The sequence below is a fragment of the Narcine bancroftii genome, chromosome 12 (genome assembly GCF_036971445.1).
Source record: "Narcine bancroftii isolate sNarBan1 chromosome 12, sNarBan1.hap1, whole genome shotgun sequence".
In the NCBI taxonomy this organism is placed as follows: Eukaryota; Metazoa; Chordata; class Chondrichthyes; order Torpediniformes; family Narcinidae; genus Narcine; species Narcine bancroftii.
This window is the reverse complement of record NC_091480.1, coordinates 32,426,657-32,440,748: the sequence shown is the minus strand read 5'-3', so window position 1 is coordinate 32,440,748 and position 14,092 is coordinate 32,426,657. Positions and strand designations below refer to the sequence as shown.

Genomic DNA, 14,092 nt, shown 5'->3' with positions numbered 1-14,092 from the left:
TTTAGGGGCATCAGCTTGAGATGACAACGTCAGAGTGCGTTCTCCCATCATATGATTTGTGGTCAACTGATGTGCTATTCAGAGTCTCTCTGACCTAGGGATAATATTTACCAAAGGTACTGATTGCAGAGGAAAGCAATTGGTGAGGAAGGATTTTTTTTCTTTCAAAATAACACATTCAACTTTTCCAAAGGACATAGAGTGAAGAAAGCGGCCAGCAAAACCTTGTGGGTGGTAAACTAACTCAACAGGCAGGAAACCGATGAATTGCAGAAGCAAAGAAATTTACTGTTGGAAAGGAGGTCAGTTAGTTCATTGTGTCTATGCCAACTCTTTGCTGGCACAAGTCATTAGGAATCCCACAAGGCCCCTCTCCCCAAGCTCCTGCATTTTACAGCAATGGATGGGAACTTGGAACTCCACAGTTGCCGTTAAGTTCTGCAACATAGAAAACAGGCCTATCTGCATTCAGCCAATATCACTCTAAACCACACATGTCAAACTCTGGCCCACGGGCCAAATTTGGCCCGCGATATAATTATATTTGGCCCGCAAGATCATATTAAATATATATTAGAGTTGGCCCGCTGGCCGCCGCGTCAGTATAGCGCATGCACACTGAAGGTGAAAATAAAGACACCGGAGGTGTGGAGGGATCTCAGAGTCCCGAATCCCGGGGATCGGAGAGCCGCACTCAGCCCGCCCGGCTCCCGGACACACAGATGCGGCTGGAGTTGGGGACCATCCTCGCTAGGTCTGCGCTTCAGCGGCGACGCCGGACCGAACGTCTCGTTGGCGATGCCTTCCCCCTCGCTCCGTGCGCGGCGGACCCTGCCTCCCGCTCCTTTTGTTGGAGACGAGCCCGGCGCCGAGAGATCGCAGTTTAATCCCTCTCCAACCATGGGAGGGGGGTGGGAGCAACGCGCTCTTCTCAGCCAATTCCTCCACCACCCCGGACACCGGCGTTTCAACGGGGGGTTCGGGTGCCTTCGTCAGGCGACCGACCTGTTGGTCCAAGACAAGGGGAGAGCGTACAAACTCCACACAGACAGCACCTGAACTCGGGTGAACGTGGAGCTGCGACCCCACATTCCACATCAGGACTGTGTGTAAGATTGGGAGCAGTGAGACGGAAGCTTATTTTGTTCCTGTGATTTAAGCCTTTCTTGGGGTGGGGGGGGGGGTCCTTCTCTGACCACGTGCCTAACAATTAACCTAATCAGATGTGGAGTTACCACAATACAACAGTTCTCAACCTTTTTCTTTCCACTCGCGTCCCTGTGCCATTGGTGCTCTGTGATTAGTAAGGGATTGCTTAAGGTGGTCTGTGGGTGGAAAGAAAAAGTTTGAAGACCACTGCTTTAATCATCCCTCATTGACTCGTCATGTGCACGGTTTCAGACGCTAAAGGAAATGGGCCATTGACAATGACAATGAAAGAGTTTATCCAAAACTATTATTAAACATTTATTTTAATAAGAAAAAATTTAACATTACATATGTTGAAAGAAGAGAAAACATGCAGATGTTGAAAATTTTCAATAAATATTTAGTTTGGCCCTTGACTTAGTCCAAGTTTTTAATTTTGGCCCTCCGTGAATTTGAGTTTGACACCCCTGCTCTAAACCTTTCCTATTCATGTACCTGTCTGTATACATTGTCCCTACCTCTTGCATCTTTTTATATATACACTGCTCTCAGGTCCCGTTTAAATTTTTCCCCTCTCACCTTCAATCTATGCCCTTTCGGTTTAGATCTTCCTAACCTGGGTAAAAAAAAGCAATATGCCCCTCATGAACTGATAAACCTCTAATGTCTCCCTCAGCCTCCTATACCCCTTATTATTCAAGTCTTCCAGTCCTGGTCATATTCTCTTTCCTGCACCTATTCTACCTTAATAATATCATTCCCATAGCTGGGTGACCCAAACTGTGCACAATACTCAATGTGCGGTCTTGCCAACATCTTGTGCAATTATAATACAGTATGACATCCTGCTCCATACACAGTGTCCTGATGTCCACAGTGCTTACCTGCTATTGTCTAGCATTCAGCTGTCTGTTGGGAGCAAGAATTGGGTGTGATTTACAGAATAGATCCATTTGTACTGAAAAGGATGACAGAACAGATTTAATTATCCTTTTACTCATTATAATGGTTTTTGATTATGAAGGGATGGATAAGCAATTTCTGTTTGGGGAATTAGTGATAATTGATGTCAAGTTATCAATTTAAAATGAGAAAAATGTGCAAATTATGGTTTTTCAATGCAAGCAAAGAGCTGTTAATGTATCAAAGTTTTTTTTTAGTTTAGACACAGTAACAGTCCCTTCTGGCCCATGAGCTCATGCTGCCCAATTAACCTATAACCCCTATATGTTTTGAAGGGTGGGAGGAAACCGGACCAGACATGGGGAGAACATTCAAACTCCTTACAGACAGTGCCGGATTCGAAAAGGTCGCCGGCGCTGTAACAGCGTTACGCTAACCATGCCCACCTTGAGGCAAAGACTGCTGCATCTCGTCAGGGCAGAGTGGTCGAACACTTGGAGGTGAGGAAGATGCAGGAGCCTGGGGCGAGGAACATTAAACAGCCAGGAAATGGTTGCAACGTACACTTGGTAAGGAGAGGACTTTGATAGTTTTATGGTTGAATCCCATCTTGTTTTCTGGAGGCTTGTGACCATCTGTTTATGCTACTGAACAGAAACCACTGCAGCCAACACTGGTCACTGTCTAAGGGTTCATTAGTTTCCGGCCACTACAGTTGGGCTCCCACCCAGAGGGTTTTGCCAACCATGCTCTTCACTGTGTAGCTAACGGAAAGCTGAATGTTTACTTTCAGAGGAAAATTAATAAAAGTATTCCTAACCTCGTGGGTAGTTGCTTCCCTTTACACACACAGTTACGCAACTGCACCTTTGGTAAATATTTATTACCCAGGTCCCTGGAGCTGAGTATTTCATTAGCATGGTGCTTTAAAGTACACTGCTACCCAACTCAGCACTCAGGATGTTTTCCCAGGAATGTGTGCCAATTGAACCAGTTCTAAAAGGGGCACAGTGCTATGTGGTCATTAGCCAAGCAACAATGATGTAATGCACTCATATTGGCTGATGAAACGCAAGGCTTTGAAAATATTTTTCATTTATTTCTGCCTAGCTTCTTTTAAAAAAAGTGAAACAAAGCTTTTCTCCAGGATAAGTGTTCCATTATCAGGCCAGGGGTTCAATGTAAAGCCAAAGAATATATTCTTAAACAGGAGATGGAGACAGGGACCAGTGTTGGAATGCAATGGTTTCTGTTCAGTAGCATAAACAGATGGTCACAAGCCTCCAGAAAACAAGAGAGAGTAGGTGGGATTCAACAGTAAATCTATCAAAGTCCTCTTCTTACCAAGTGTACGTTGCAACCATTTCTTGGCCGTTACAGCCAACCAAGCATCGCTTAATTGTATAATTTCAGTTATAATTACCACCACACTGAGCAAGCTCCATTTTCTTTAGAATCCATTAACAGAGGGATCTGCCTGCGCCTTAGAAAATGGTGCAGGTTGCATCAAGTGTGAGCGGGCCAGCATTGGTGCCAAAGTGAATCCTTTCACCTGCTTGGCATACACTGCCTTATCACTTTACACATGCAATGTTCAACATAGAATGGGAAGCGTTACAGTGTCAGACAACGCACTGACACAAGTGTTAGATTACCAACAGCCAGCATAACTGGGCCTTTCCTCTCCATTCACACTGAATAATAAATGTCGCACTGCACTCCTAAAGAAGATCATTGCACTGACTCAGTTCTCAACCCATAATTGTGGTGCCCTGAAGTCAAATATGTCCGTTTCTGCCCGCCCCCCCCCCCCACCCCCACTGCATTCCATGAAATCATTGCCATTTTCCAGGAACGGGAATGAGGGTGCCATTACAAGTGTACCTCCTAGACCCCTAGTCCATTTCCCAGAACTAAAGTTAACAGTAGGGATTCCGTGAACAACGGGCTAATCGATGATGTGCATTGCAAGTCCAGCTTCTTTGATTATCGCACTTCCGGAATGCTGTCTAAACTCGCGTAAGGAAATGGAGATCGAGTTTTTGTCATTTGTGTGTGAACGACCAATGCTATGACTTCGGATATTCTTCAGACTGGTAAAATCACGCAATATCTAAAAAGCACAAGAGTCAATCTTTAATTTCAACTGTTATACTTCAATTGCCAGCTGCCCTGGGATTTCATTTTATTTCTTATGAAAGTTATTCTCTTCCAATTTCCTTCATGCCCTGTTTCATTTATACGCCATAATATAGCCAAAGATTTGGGAAATTAATGTAGTAGTTTAAGTATCCAGAAATAAAATGAAATAGTGAATTTTATAATGGAAGTGTGTGACCTTCCCCACCAAACCCCATCGAAAAAAATCACTGAATGTTGAGGCAAAGTTTGATGCAGATTCACAATGTGAATAACAATAAGGAAATAGAATACCGACACAAAAGCTTGGTGATCTCCATAAAACTGACCAGTAAAAGAATATGCAGAACCCCATCAAGAGATGCTATGAGACTGAAATGAAAATAAATTGATACTTGCAGGAGAGATCACATTGATGTTTAAGAACAACTGAGGCAGTTTTTTGAAAAAAAAAGATGGAAGCAGATTGAACAAGATTCAGAACTTGCTGGATCAGTGAATTTAACTGTGATTCAAAATATACCATTTTTGATTAGTTACCCAAGATATTTGTGTAAGAGTTTTGTGGACCATTTTTGAAATGTTAAATTTATGGGATCGACTATTACTTTTCACCGGGATAAGTACCTGCGTCGTTCGAGGCGTGGGAAAATCTGATGGGCAACTGGCCGGGAATGAGTGGTAGATCCGAGTCTTTGGCAGCACCGATGGGTGGGAGGCTGGGGCTGAGGAGAGAGTCTGTGGTCGATGCATCGGGAGTTCCGATTGGCAGGCGTCTGAGGGGGTGGGGGTTAACTGTATCAACTTTTACATCAATATATACGGTAGTGATAATTATCTGTTTGGAGTGTCCTGCAATGGTGAAAGATGTTGGAAAAATAATATGGCCATTGTTTCTCTCAAACACAATGGCCTTCAGTGATTTCAGAAAATAAAGCTTCCAAATCACCCAATTATACTGTTGGATTCAGTTGTTCATTTAAATGACCTTCTGCGACAGCATCACAAGAATACATTGAACAAATCAAAGATGGCTGTCTTTCCACACTGCTTAGTCCCTAGATACTTTAGTTAACACAGATTCATTCAGACAGAGCTTGAACTTTGTAAGCTGTCGAAGACCATTCTCAACGACTCCGTAGACCTCTATATTCACATTATCCTGTGGTATTTAAGTTTATTTTTGCAGCTGTAAAAATGAAGTCTTTGTCAAAAGTAGCCAGCTGGCATTGACCGTGTCCACTATACCACTTAACTGGAAAACTGATGCCTGCCTCCCCTGCTGCCCTGCACTCAGTAGGGAAAATGCAATGTTAGAAACTATTACAATAAAGCTAGGATGCCCAGATAATTGCAACATCATTAACCACTCCTAAAGCTTCTTCAATTAGACGTTGTGAGAGCAAAACAGATGGATCCTAATGGGACCTGCCTGCGTGATCTCGCGGAAAGCAGGATTTATTTACCACAACTTGATTTTCTGATGACTGCATTCCATCTGAGGCAGGAAAAGGTTGCATTTACAAAACATCTTTTCCATCCATTTCAGCATATCATAAAATGCATTACCACTTTTCCTTTGTGGCCAACTCTGTAATGCAAGAAACAATGGGTACACAAAGCTTTACCAGAAACTGGAGCAGTTAAGCTGTGTGTAGCCAAGTGAATTAGTGTGCATGACCCCAAAACCAAATGCACCACTCAAAGGGGGAACGCCATTCAATCCACATGCTGGACCTTGAATTTTCATGCAGCTCAATATGAAAGTATGCAGAATCACTAGCCCATAATCTAGTGTAGGTGTGACTTGGACATTGTCTGCTATTAGATAATCCTAGGTATGTCTATATCAGTTCTAGCTTTTCTTGATTTGGAATTAAGAGCTGATAATGTCACAGAAGAAGGGAAAAGCAGCAAATGCAAGTAAAGTGAACTGTTTTTTTTTTAAAAATGCATCACTCCAACCAATGAAATTGGAAGATTGTGAATTTTCAAGAAGCAAGTTAAAAGTGATGCGAGTGAATCTAATGTCCAATCGGGTGAAGAGAAATAAAGAGAAGAAAGATTCAACAATGGTAACAAATCAAAATATCCTGTAATTAAATATAAGCAGAAAGAGGTCCCCTACTCACCATTGATTATATTAACTATTACTGCTTACCCCTGGCATACAGTGATGGAAAAGTTTACATAAAACATAGTTCCCCTCATTTAGAGGGTTGCCAGTGGTTGGGGTGGGGGAAGAGTGAAGGGTAGGAAGAGGTCAGATCTAAAATGGGAGGAAACATAGAACATTACTGCACAGAAACAAGCCCCTTCTGCCCTTCTAGTCTGTGCCAAACCATTTTTTTTGTCTAGTCCCACTGACCTGGACTCAGTGCATAACCGTCCATACCTCAACCATCCATGTCTAAATTCTTCTTAAATGTTAAAAATGAGCCTGCATGTACCACTTCAGCTGGAAGCTTGATCCACATTCCTACCACTCTCTGAATTTCCCCCTCATGTTCCCCCTAAACTTTTCCCCTTTCACTCTTAACCGTCCTCTGGTTTGTATCTCACCTACCCTCAGTGGAAAAACCCGACCTACATTTACTCTGTCTATCCCCCTCATAATTTTAAATCTCCCCTCATTCTTCTACACTCCAGGGAATAAAGTCGTAACTAAAGTCCTCACCTTTCCCTGTAACTCAGTTCCTGAAGTCCAAATAACATCTTAGAAAATCTTCTCTGCACTCTTTCTATCCTATTGATATTTTTCCTGTGGTTAGGTGATCAAAACTGCACACGATACTCCAGATTTGGCCTCACCTGTATCTTATACAACTTTATCATAACATCCTAACTCCTGTACTTTGATTTATGAAGGCCAATATGCTAAAAGCTCTCTTGACAACCCTATCTACCTGTGACGCCACTTTCAGGGAATTATGTATTGTATTCCCAGGTCCCTCTGACCTACCACACTCCTCAGTGCTCGACCATTCACTGGTATGTCCTTTCTTGGCTTCTCCCTTCAAAATGCAACACTTTAAACTTGTCTACTTTAAACTCCATCTGCCATTTTTCAGCCCATTTTTCCAGCTGGTCCAGATGCCTCTGCAAGCTTTGAAAATCTTCTTTGCTGTCCACAGCACCTCCAATCTTAGTGTCATCTGCAAACTTGCACATCCAATTTGCCACATTACCATCCAGATCATTGATAGAAGTGAGAAACAAAAATGGTCCCAGCACTGATCCTAGAGGCACACCACTAGTCACAGGCCTCCAGTCTGAGAAGCAATCATCCACTTCCACTCTCTGCCTTCTCTCATCCAGCCATTATCGATTCAGTTCACTACTTCACCATGACTATTTGGCAACTGAATCTTCCTATCTAACCTCCCATGTGGGACTTTGTCAAAGGCTTTTCTAAAATCCATATAGTCAACGTCCATAGCCTTTTCTTCATCAACTTTCCTGATAACCTCCTCACAAAAAAAACTATAAGATTGGTTAAACATGCACAAAGCCATGTTGACTATCCCTGTTCAGTCCCTGACTATACAAATAATTGTATATCTAATCTCTTAGAACACCTTCCAATAATTTGCCTACTACTGACATCATGCTCACCGGCCTATAATTTCCAGGGTTCTTTAAACAACAGAACAATGCGAGTTACCCTCCAATCCTCTGGCACCACACCTGTAGCTAAGGAAATCTTAAATATTTCTGCCAGAGCCCTTGCAATTTCTACACTAGCTTCCCTCAAGGCCTGAGAAAATATTTTGTCAGGCCTTGGGGATTTATCCACCCTTACTTGCTTTAAGACAGCAAGCACTTCCTCCTCTTCAATCTGTACAGGTTCCATGACCTCACTGCTTGTTTTTCCTACTTCTCACAACTGTATGCCCATTTCCTGAGTGAACACTGATGAAAAAAACATTAAAGATCTTCCCCCATTTCTTTTGGCTCCAGCCAAAGCCGGCTGGACCTTCAAGGAGACCAATTTTACTATTCTTTTACTCTTAATATACATAGAATCTTCCTTCACATTGTCTGCCAAAGCAACGTCATGTCTATTTTTTTAAGCCTTCCTGATTTCTTTCTTGAGGTTTTTTCTCAACATTTCAAAGCAAAATTGTTGTCAGATTCCCAATCAAAGTTTGTTAAGTTGGTTTTAGTGATAGCAAGGAAATGTGTCACTGTAACATGGAAATCCGATGTTTCATTAATATTAGATAGATGGCATGCTGAGATTCAAAGCTGTATTCCATTAGAAAAAAATGTATACTTGAAAGGATAAACATTCTTTATTTCTGCAAATTTGGGGTCCATATGCTAAAATAATGAAATTAAAATTATGATTTTATTAATTTCTTTTATATCAGTTAAGTTTTCCCTAAAAGTATAATAACTCCATGATGTTTTTGAGGTCTTTGAGTGTCAATTGATGCAATCTGAATTAATTACTTGTAATCGTTTTATAATGAAATATCTTATTTTTTAGTTTTGGGATCAGATTAGTTTGGGGGGACAGTGAGCTAATGGGGGTAGTAATTTTTGACATTAAATACGTTGAATAAATAAAATATACAAAAAAATGTCAAAGCAACGGGATACATCTAAACAATGAAGGAGTCTTATTTTCAGGAGCTTATGAATATGTAAAATTTCTACCCTATAAAACTGTGGAGGCTAAATATTTAAGACAAAGATTTTTGGTCCGTAGGGCAAAGGTGAAGGGAGCAAAGATTACAGCTGATCTGCTCAATGACTGAGCATGCCCGAGAGGGAAATATATCTACTTCTGCTCTGAAGTTCTTATCTTCAAATAGGACAACTGTGCACCGTTCAATCTACCAAAGAGCAAAAGGCCATCCTTATTTTCAGAAAGCTATCGTAGGGGCCTCAAGACTCGCACCACCAGGTTCAGGAACAGCTGCTGCCCCTCCACCATCAGACTCCTCAACGACAAACTCAGTCAAGGGCTCAAACTTTTTCACTTTATTATTTATTTATTTTCTCTCTCTGTATGGCAGTTAGTTGCATTTCTTTACGTGCACTGTTTATCTCTGCACTACCAGTAAGTAGCCCGCAGTAAAAAGAATCTTAGTGGTGTACGTGATGACCTGTATCTGACAAATAAATTTGAAATTTGAAAGTTACAAACCTCAGAGAGAAGCTTCACTCCACAGCTACTCTCCTACCAGATACTTTGGTACCATTTGCATATAAATAACATTAGCTCCAAGCCTCCATAGATCCAGTCAATAATGGCCTTGTATCACCCGGCTAATAGGTCCAAAAGTTAGTGGACACAGCCCAGGACATAGCAGGCAAAACCCTCTACGCTATTGAGAACATCAGCAATCATCAAGGACCCACACCACCCAGAAAACGCCCTGTCCTCACCGCTGCCATCAGGAAAGAGGTAGAGGTGGCAAAAGACTCACAGGTTCAGGAAAGGCGGTTACCCCTACGCCATCAGACTCCTCAACGACAAACTCAATCTGAGACTCATTCAAGGACTCTTGTGCACTTTATTGATTTTCTTTTTGTTCTCTCTGTATTGCACAGTCCGTTTGTTTACATTTGTTATCTGTTTACAGTTTTTTGTTTACGCTGTGTGCAGTTTTTTTTTTGCACTACCAAATAGTGGTAGTTCTACAACGTCTGTGGGACAAAGGAATCTCAAGGTGGTATGTGATGTCATTCTGACAATAAATCTGAATCCCAAATCTAATGTGCTGGGTGGCATGGCCAACAATGGCAGAAGTGAAACTAGCTATAGCTTGCAAGCGAGCAGTATTGTGCCACGAGTTGCTTCATACAAGAGATTTAAAAATAAAAGACATCAGAAAATTCTTGCTGACAAGTGCCTACTTAACGAGTTACTGAACACGCTCCACAAACAGAATGCAACTGCTTCTCTTCTGGAATTGCATGTCATGTGAGACTGAGCCTTCTGTGGCCCTGGGGTCTCTCTGCACAGGGAGGACCCGATGAGGAACTACAGACTCTACGATAGTTGAAGCAAGAGGTGTGTCATCAAAGGGCCGTGTGCGCATTTACCCCTTCGAGGTCAAACAGATTCTAGGTTCGTCGACCCCATCTGGAATGTTCTATCTGAATTTTGAGCCAGGAATTTATAAACGACATAGTGATTATCATGCTCCTGAGTGTTTCAGATCTGTAGAGCTGTTGTTTATTAAAGTAGCTTTTCATATTAGATGAGCATTTGAGCCATTTTTAATGAGTCTGCTTATCTATCCCGGTCTGAGTCTGTATATCTCACTCCTGCATCTAACAGTGGGAGCAGGAAACAGGTTTCGATTCTGAAAGCAAACTGCAGTAAATCTGAAGTAAGTTTTTTTTAAGCCACACCACAGATAAGGGCAGCACCCACTTCACTACTGCAATTGTTAATTGCCATTTTCTTTTGATATGGATGGACTAAAGGTGTTCCTTGCTATTTATGCACAACCGACACCACAGTTTCTGGTGAGGGACAGCTGAGGCTAATACTACGCCTCTAAGTAAGGGGCAACACGGTTGGCGTAGCAGTTAGCACAACGCCTTTACAGCGTCAGCAATCAGGTCCGGACCGGGGTTTTGAATCCTGGGTTGCCTATAAGGAGTTAGTACGTTCTCCTTGCTTCTCATTGGGTTTTTGCCAGGGGCTCTGGTTTCCTCCCACTGTTAAAAACGGAGTACGTTAATGGGATGTAAATTGGGCGGCACGGACTCGTGGGGTGAATTGGCCTGTGGGCATGCTGCCAAAGAAAATTTTAAATGTATGTGGTCCAACATAATACAATAATAAATCACATTAAAACCCAGAAAATGTCAGAAATATTCAGCAAGTCAGACAGCGTCTGTGGAGAGAAGAGATGACATTTAGGTCTATAATGTTCTGATAAAAGGCAATTGATCCCTGTTTCTTTCCCCACTGATGTCTTCTGATTGGCTGAGCATTGAATACACAGTTTTTATTTCAGAATTTTAACAGTTTGACTTTCCCCAGTTTAGAGAATCAAAAATGGGCATATTCTCGCTGTGCCATTCAGATCTAGATTATTTGCCAGCTGTCTTCAAGACAATTTCATTTGTCACCCCAAGTTTCAGTGGAATGAACCTTTGTTGGTGGCATTTAGTAAGTATTCTGTGCACTATTTCCAGGTGGAAGTGGACTGCAAATTCGGGAAGCATTTACTTGAGTGGAGACATAATTGTGACGATGAGTATCCATAATAAAGCTCAATTTTAGCTTGTGCTGAGCATGGTGAGAATACCACTTGAAGGCTATGTTGACATCTCCTTCCACCATTTAAAGGCTGCAGGAATGAGACTAACGTGGTGATAAAGCCTGTGTGGGTCAAAACTGGTGACAGATACAGTGACAGTTTGTATATCTGTGGGTCAGAGCGCTAAACACAGATGCATGAACTAGACGTTAACGCAGAATTGTAGATATAAAAAGAAAGCCGGCTCAAAATTAACTGTTTATTGCCCCCATTATGATCTCCAATCACAATGAATGGATTTTCCTCCATTATGTTGAACTTGCTAATTACTTCCAGCTACAGTCAATCTTTGCCCTGTCCTCCCGTGTTCTTCTGCAGGTACAGAACTCGCCCCCTGCAGTAGGCTGGTGGTGTACCACCACAATCCTATTACAATATTCCCCTTTTTGAAAATCACTGATAAAAGATTTCTGCTTCCACAATTGTTCTTGTCTAAATGCACATCTTACCTAATTTGAATACAAGCCAAAATTTGAGCGCCAAGAGTGTAATATGAATCATATAAAAAAGACAGGGACCTGCATTGCGTGAAATTCTGCGGCTGTACTGTAAATAGTATTAGAGAAGCAATTGACATTCAGTGGGAAAGTAATCTAATCCTCCCTTTAAAAGGTTAGGGGTAGAAAGACCCACAATGCACAAGGGCTTGACACAGGAAGAAAAATCTTTCCTCTGACAAAGTTAAACAATCAGTCATCAATTATCCCAGTGAAAATACGACTCCATCCTCTACCAACTGGCATGGCAAACCTAGGCAACAAGTGTCCCAATCATCACTGAACACTGAATTTGTATTCGTAGGAAGACAGGTTCCAGGGGCACCGTTACTAAAACCATATGAAGGACCATTTTGTGTGATTAAGAGAGACGGAGTAGTATATACATTGGGCATCTGCAGCTATTAAGTGTGGACAGACTTAAACCCGCCCATACGGACCCTACTTCACCAGTTCAGTGCCCTCAACCCAGGCGACGGAGATGTCTGCCTAAGTCAAGGGTATCTGGCATCTTAAGTTACGGTGATGGTTCGGGCGGGGGGGCTGGGGTGACATAGCGGGCGCACAGTGCGGTATTGCAAACTTCCACTGTCAGTTCACAGACTTACCTGACACATCGCGGGCAATCAGTGCTGGGCGCCAAAATACAGCGAGTGAATCAGATGAAGCCCCTGCCTCAAGGGGCGGGGTGCTAATGGCTCATAGCTTTAACCTGCTGGTCTACAGGATCAGCAGTTGTTCACTAACGAGCTCATTAACAGGCAGGGAATAAAAAGTCTGTATATGTCAGCAATAAACCAGTCTTGAGTTGACGACCTTTGAGTGTGTTTGCCTTTATTTAGTAGCATCTACCATAGTAGCTGCTACACCAGCACCAAAATCATCAACTAGGAAAATGCTCCACAACTTGAACATCACATCAGGATTACAGATACAATTAAGCAATGATTGGAAAGGTCCAACTTTGGACCAGTTCAGTGCCCTCAACCCAGGCGACGTGGATGTTGTGAGCTCTGTGAGTGAGCACCCCTACCAGAGGTAAGCCCACTGGCCCTCTCAGAGGTGAAACTTTCCCAACCTGATCACATCAAAAGCATTTCTTAAGTGAGGCAGTACAAGTTTAGATGGAATGAGCTTACATGGAGCTGAAAGACAGACAGCCGGTGCTGGAGAACTGGAACAATACACAGAAGCGCTGGAAGAACTCAGCAGGTCATGCGGCATCCAATAGGCAGAATGAACTGCAGGCTGGAACAAATCAAAGGAGTGGAGGTTAAAAGGACAATGACAAGGCCTGAACAATCATGGAATATAGTAGAAGGCCAAGAGGTGACCTAAAGCAAGGTCTTCAAGATAACAAAAGGGTTCAACAGAACCAGCAGGATAATTCTTTTTTTCCAATTTGACATAGAACCATTCAAGTAAATTTATCATGAATAAATCCCACAGGAAGTTAAGAATTATGCAGAGGTTGAGCCATAATTTGGAAAAGACAACCTCAAAGGTTTTGCCAGAAAGACTAATCGTTTTTACCTCACCCACAAGGAATTCCCCCACTGTCCAATTCTCCCCTTCGCCAACACGCTAGAGATAATTACCACGGCCATTTGACCTGCTAATCCATACATCTGGGCTGCCAGGGCACCAGGGAAACCCGCGCGGTCACAGGGAGAATGTCCAAATCCCACACGGATGGCGCTCATGGTCAAGATCGAGCCCTGGTCTCTGGCTCTGTGAGTGAGCACCCCTACCAGAGGTAAGCCCACTGGCCCTCTCAGAGGTGAAACTTTCCCAACCTGATCACATCAAAACCAGGATGAGACCTGAAACTGCCAAAGGCCCTAACTGTCAGTTGCCCAAGCTTGCCTAACTTGGTTTCCCAATTGTACCCCCAAAAATATAACCAGCTAGCTTCCTGACATTAGAACAGTAACCGAATTATACATGCTAAGAGGTTGATGCACAGTAGCGAGGCAGAATATCAGTACACATACTGCCCCTGTTCATACAAGGAGCACAGTGGCCTCATTAGAATGAAAAGATTGAGCACAATAAGTTGTCAGACCAAAAGAAAAACCCAGGGTGACTGCCAGGCATTCAGTAACGCTTTCCTCC

At 42.6% G+C, this 14,092-nt stretch overlaps 1 protein-coding gene across 13 annotated transcripts in view; it reads right to left on the bottom strand.

The window, feature by feature from the left end:
• LOC138747396 (inactive rhomboid protein 1-like) overlaps positions 1-14,092 on the bottom strand; it is a 297,832-nt gene that overhangs the window by 125,121 nt on the left and 158,619 nt on the right. For 12 of the 13 annotated variants that reach the window (XM_069906559.1, XM_069906556.1, XM_069906554.1 and 9 more), the window contains one exon: positions 13,117-13,225. The exons of the other annotated variant lie outside the window; for it this stretch is intronic. The gene's annotated coding sequence lies outside the window, so the exon portion shown is untranslated. The remainder of the gene's footprint in view (positions 1-13,116; positions 13,226-14,092) is intronic. 13 annotated transcript variants of the gene reach the window in all.